General features: G+C 49.1%; 1 long non-coding RNA gene across 2 annotated transcripts; it reads left to right on the top strand.

Moving 5' to 3' along the window:
- Positions 1-1,077: 1,077 nt before the first annotated feature.
- LOC125942409 (uncharacterized) lies at positions 1,078-6,318 on the top strand. Of its 2 annotated transcripts, none has more exons than XR_007465079.1 (2): positions 1,078-1,135; positions 6,185-6,318. It is a non-coding gene; the product is annotated as an uncharacterized LOC125942409 (long non-coding RNA). The 2 variants fall into 2 exon arrangements; XR_007465078.1 differs by lacking the exon at positions 1,078-1,135 and adding an exon at positions 5,007-5,171.
- The last annotated feature ends 204 nt before the right edge of the window (positions 6,319-6,522 follow it).

Here is a 6,522-nt window from a genome sequence, read left to right on the forward strand (position 1 = left end):
GCGGCCAGTGTGGCTCAAAAACCGAAATAAGTTACAATAGTCCCATAGGAAGTGTCGGAAACATGTCTCAGCACGATTCATTAACTCAAATTAACTGCGCCAGGATGGCCGAGCTGTTTTTCGCTAACTGCGTCTTAAGTCTCGGTCCCGTGCCGTAAGCCTAATTGTGTCGTAGACTGTGAAACAAGATTTCTCACCTTGCCGTAGTCCAATAGTGCAGTGGTGTCTGGTCCCAGTGCAAATGGAACGCATGAATACGCCGAGAGCCCAATAAACGAGGTTACATTTAAAAAAAGAAAAAAAAGGAGACAGACGGGTCGCCGCGCGCGAGCGCTCAAACGCGCGCGCAGCCACCCTCGCTGGCTTCGCCAGACTTTTCTGTCTGGCGGATGACGCATGTATCTGGCGCGTCATTGACCTGTGGCTAGGTAAGGCAAGGAAAATAAGTCGCAAATCTTAAGTTCATTTATACGCGAAACGTTTTAGTTTTCGCGGCAAAGAATTAAAAAAATAAATCAATGCCTGTTAACTTAAGTTCACTTCCTTTTTTTTCGATGCTCGCGTCAGCTAACGTTCGGTGTCAAAAGTATAGCGTGACGTATGGTGACGTGTTTCCTGTTGCCGGTTTTTGCCGAGTGTCCCCTCTTGTTGAATTTCTTTCTCTATGGTGGTCGTTTGAACCCCGGTGCCACGGCGGCAGCCGTGGTACCGGGCGCCGACGCGAAGCAGCGGTCGTTGGGGTGTTGCGGAGCGCAACGTAGCAACACCCCAATTAAAAAAATACTGCTCCAGTCAGGTAGACTGCTCCCTCCCTGATAGTGAGATTATATTTGGATCATCAAAACAGTGATGCGTTTATAATACCACCGATCCCAACAGCAGGCTAGTCACCACCAGCCCAGCGTTTTCTCCGTCAACGCCTCCTCCTTTCCAACGGCGGAGGCTAGAAACATGGTACGCGCGAGCGGCGCAGCGTGGCGCCAGCGGTCAAACGCTGTACCTACTAGCAATTGGAAATACGCCGACCCGTCCGTCTCCTTTTTTTTATGTATCCTGGTTTCTTGGGCTCCCGGCGTACTCTTGCGTTCCTTCTGCACTGGGACAAGACACCACTGCACTATTGGACTACGGCAAGGTGAGAAATCTTCATTCTAGTCAACGAGGCAATTAGGCTTACGGCACGAGACCGAGACTTAAGACGCAGTTAGCGAAAAACAGCTCGGCCGTCCTGGCGCAGTTAATTTGAGTTAATGAATCGTGCTGGGACATGTTTCCGACGCTTCCTAGGGAATTATTGTAACTTATTTCGGTTCTGTTGAGGCACACTGGCCGCGCAGCGCGCTGTGACGCAGTTGACGATAAGCAGCTCTGCCGTGGTGACAAAGTTAGTTTGGCGTGTAATGAATCCTAGAGGGACAAGTTTGTGACTTTTTTGTGGCCCCGCAACAACATATACTTTCTTTCGGTACTCACGCCTGTCGAAAACGCGATGGGCGATTGCCAAGAGCGATAACATGAGAGTGTGTTGCTGGCACCGGCAGAACGCGTAAAAGATAACGCCGAGGAACATGTCAGACACTTGCAATTCGAAAATTCCGTCTTCTAAAGGACTGAAAACAGGCTTTGCACCCACGCATTTGTCTTGAGTGCGAGTAGAAGGCATTCTGCAAACGTCTAGCATGGTGCGGCTGGGAGCCACTGTTGCGTCCGTGTCTGTGTATGTAGCGTACCGTAGCGTCGCCGGAGGCCAAGTTTTTGAAACGGGAAGTCACCCGTGTATTTGTGCTGCTAAAGTGCAGGAAATAATGCTCGGAAATGGAGGCATGCTTGGAAATCAGATATTTTCATATTTTATGGTATTGTTTGGGATGAGTCGGGTATTTTCTAAGCCATGTATGTAAAAGCGAATTGCTTTTGTTTGTATATAATGCCGCCCATTCACCACTTTCGCACGTTTTGCCTCTACACGCAGTATTCCTATATCTAAATACCAAATGACACATGCTGTTACATGCTTGTAAATGTGACATGCTTGTAATTTACTTTTATTGGACACTCCAAAGCGGATTTCTGCCATCGGCGTCGCCATCGCCGTGAGGTTCCGTATGATGTAAACGGGGATGAAATCGTCGCTGCGCTCCGGAAGCTGTATGTGCCAGCGAAAGGGCGCGAGGGACGCGCGCTTTCACGAGGAGCGAACACACGTCGGAGACCAAACGCGCGTTCTGCGCCGTGCTCCCTGAAGGGCTGCAGAATTAGGCCTTTCCTCCTTTACAATCGCCATATATAGAGAGCAAACGCGATTTTTTCCGTCGCGCGAAAGGCCGTGGGGGGACGGGAGGGAGGGAAGATGACGATTAGCTGCGGCACCAAATGCGTATTTATATAGAAACGTTGCGATGCGAGAAGGTGGGTAAGATTTCCGACGCAGCTCGACGAGTGTCCCATTCTGATCTCGTCGAAAGCCTCCGAGCCGCCCCCAGAGGCACCGGAAACAGTCACCAACGCCGCGCGCGTTCGGTACGAACGCGGGCAAAACGCCGACGGCGTCGACAACAGTTCTGCGCGTTGCTGGTGCTGCTGCGTGTCCAAGTTTATACAGCTGATAAAACTACTATCCTTACTCCGTATAGCTCTCTACTAATTTGCTATCACAATTGATGCTTCGCCTTTCGGGTGAAACTGCGACAATTTTTTTATTTTTTTGTAGCTGATGCTGTCCGGTGGAGCTTTATACGGGAACTACTGCCTACCTGGGGCCACAACGTTGGAGGAACGTACAAAAAGCGCGGAAAGAGCTTTTATATGGGCACGGTGGCACAGACGGGATGACGGTCTATAATCCGTTTGCTTTCATCGTGCAGCTCTCCATCGGTCTTCTCGTATCCGTGGGTGGCATACGCATGCTACCGGCGGCATCGTCCAGGGAAGCAAGCGACACAAGCTTCGTCACGTTTCACGGGGCGATGATGACGTGTTCAGCACCTTGGAACTGTTTGCCCCCATCCGCGACAAGGCCTACGTGCGACGAACAACGTCCCCAGCAGCCAGCGCCGATTCGCAGCGAGCCTATCTCCCGATTGCAAAACCCAGTATCCAGTGCCATGCCTTATTATGGGCCCAGTGTCGCGCGCTGGATGCTGGGACACTGGCAAGGCGCGGAATACTGGGAGGTGCTGGGCGCGGGGTACTGGTGCGGAATGCAGCTCTAGAGCGAGAAATACGGGGTGCCTGGCTACCTTGTATATTTTTTCGAATAGAGAAAGAAACAGTGAACGTTGTAATGCAATAAAAAGAAAAAAAGGCATCCACGAGGATTCGAACCTCCGGCCTACAGATCCTAATCCCAGTATCTTACCACTACGCCATGCCGATACGTGTACCTAGTCATATTTTGCCATGTCAACGCGCAGACACAGTTGTAGCTTTGCACAAACGTCTCGCACAGACATGGTAGATGAGATATCGCCTTCAATTAAAACTTACGCCTCTATCAGAACGAAAACGTTGTTGTCCATATTGCATAGCATGCCTGGAAGTGCTGCAACACTGATTTCCTTTTGCGATAGGTATAATAACTACGAAAAAAAGCCTTAAATGAACCGCCGACCCGGAATGTTGTACGGGCCGTTCCTGCCGATTTTGACAGCCGTCTCTTATTCTTCGCGCAAAGGTAATGCAACATTTTCATAGCTCGACAATGCTTTTCAATCGACACATACGTGTCGATTGAAAAGCATTGTCTCCGTAAGAGAAGCGGTCGGTTAATGCGGCTGACAGCCTTCGGCGACAGCACATATAGGTATGTTTATAACACGTCATATCGGCGCTCATCGCTTGTTGTGCTGACACTGTACACACGAAAGAATGGTTTGTTTAAAAACAACGATGGGAAAGATGAACTACAGTGATTTATCCTCGTTAGACTTGTTGATTCCTCAGCCCAGACGGGCCGATAGAGTGTAGATGAACTCAGCGGGTACGGTAGGCTTAACCTTCGGTTGAAGCGAACGATCTCGGTGTGGGTACCTGGCGAATGCGAAAATGTTTGTATTTAAGCTTCAGAACCGTTTAACTGTTATTTTTAGTACAGCAGGGAAAGTGGAAGCGCACGAATCACCGCAGCTTTGTTGTCGGTGTGATAATATCAATCAGCGGCAGGCTTTCTGAGGTCCGTTTGAAGGCGTCTGAACGGCTGCTCGGTTTCATGTCGACTGTACAACACTGCGACAACTCGCAGTCATCGATGGCGTACAAACTACTAGAAAACTAGGCGTTATCTGCGTTTGCGTAATTTAGTTCACGAATACAGCTATCCGCACAGTCAAAAGGGAAATGTACAAAGCTAAAGTGATCTGAAGTGTCGCATATGCAGGGGCTAGCTCACGCACTTTTATTCTAAGCTGCAACACCGCCGACACGAAACATACATTTATGATCCCAACTTATAGCGCTATTTAGGACAGGAGTCTGTTTTTTTGGACAGGAGATGCCCATAAAATTGTATCAAGCATTTAATATTCAACAGCGCCTATACTCCGGCAGTGCGGCACAAACGAAACCAGCGCAGTCTCCAGTACGAGCCAGTGAACTCCAGCGCCAACCAGCGCGTGCACAGCGCACACCAGTGCGCCCCAGCGCCATAGCAGTGAAACCAGCGTCTCGTCGAGTGTGACTCCGCACTTCTCCAGCGATCCCACCAGTGTCGCAGCATAGAGAAAGAAATTCAACAAGAGGGGACACTCAGCAAAAACTGGCAACAGGAAACACGTCACCATACGTCATGCTATACTTTTGACACCGCACGTTAGCTGCCGCGAGCATCGAAAAAAAAGAAAGTGAACTTAAGTTAACAGGCATTGATTTTTTTTAATTCTTTGCCGCGAAAACTAAAACGTTTTGCGTATAAATGAACTTAGGCTTTGCGACTTATTTTCCTTGCCTTACCTAGCCACAGGTCAATGACGCGCCAGATGCATGCGTCATCCGCCAGACACACTCCCGAAGCCAGCGAGGATGGCTGCGCGCGCGTTTGAGCGCTCGCGCGCGGCGACCCGTCTGTCTCCTTTTTTTCTTTTTTAAATGTAACCTGGTTTATTGGGCTCTCGGCGTATTCTTGCGTTCCTTCTGCACTGGAACAAGACACCACTGCACTATTGGACTACGGCAAGGTGAGAAATCTTGTTTCACAGTCTACGACGCAATTAGGCTTACGGCACGGGAACAAGACTTCAGACGCAGTTAGCGAAAAACAGCTCGGCCATCCTGGCGCAGTTAATTTGAGTTAATGAATCGTGCTGAGACATGTTTCCGACACTTCCTATGGGACTATTGTAACTTATTTCGGTTTTTGAGCCACACTGGCCGCACAGGGCGCCGTGTCGCAGTTAGCGAGAACTCCGCCGTGGTGTGTAATCTAGTGCATCTTGCTAGGAGAAGTTCGTGCCGCTTTCTCTGATGTCAGACATTACTGAAAAAGTAATTTCGTTACTTTCTGGGGTACTTTTGAGGCACGCTGGCCGCACAGCGCGCTGTGACGCAGTTAGCGATAAGCAGCTCGGCCGTGGTGATAAAGTTAGTTTGGCGTGTAATGAATCTTAGAGGGACAAGTCTGTGACGTTTTTTGTGGCTCCGCAACAACATATACCTTCTTTCGGTACTCACGCCTGTTGAAAACGCGATGGGCGATTGCCAAGAGTGATAACATGGGGTGCGCTGCTGGCGCCGGCAGAACCCGCGAACGACGAACATATCAGAAACTTGTAATTCGAAATCACGTCTTCTAAAGGACTGAAAAAAGTCATTGCACCCACGCATTTGTCTTGAGTGCCTGTTGCGTCCGTCTCTATGTATGTAGCGTACCGTCGAGTCGCCCGAGGCCAAGTTTTGGAAACGCGAAGTCGCTCGTGTATTTGTGCTGCCAAAGTGCAGGAAATAATGCCCGGAAATGGGGGAACGCTTGGAAATCAGATGTTTTCATATATGTTTGGGATGAGTCAGGTATTTTCTATGCCATGTATGTAAAAGCGAATTGCTTTTGTTTGTAATGCCACCCATTCACCGCTTTCGCACGTTTCGCCTCTACACGCAGTATTCCTATGTTTAAATACCAAAATGACTCATGCTTGTAACATGCTGTTACGTGCTTGCAAATGTAACATGCTTGTAATTTACTTTTTTTCAGCTGGTGCCGTCCGGTGGAGCTTCATACCGGAACTACTGCCTTACCCGCTGGTGTCACAACGTTGTATGAACGCACAAAAAGCGCGGAACGAGCTTTTATATAGCGCAAAATAAATATTTCCTCATTGCATAAAAGGTCTTGCGTCTACTTTGTGAAATTGCACGTGGCACAGATTTGATGGGACTTTACGAGATTGTTCGCAATCATTTTTACTAAATAATAAACCGATTCTGCACGAAGAGCAAAAAAAAGGAGGGGGGGGGGCGCAGCCGGCGTGCTAGCTTCCGTTCAACATACGCGCGCCCAAAACCGAAACCGGAAGTGATGTAAGTGATTGA

This window comes from Dermacentor silvarum, chromosome 1 (genome assembly GCF_013339745.2).
Source record: "Dermacentor silvarum isolate Dsil-2018 chromosome 1, BIME_Dsil_1.4, whole genome shotgun sequence".
NCBI lineage: Eukaryota > Metazoa > Arthropoda > Arachnida > Ixodida > Ixodidae > Dermacentor > Dermacentor silvarum.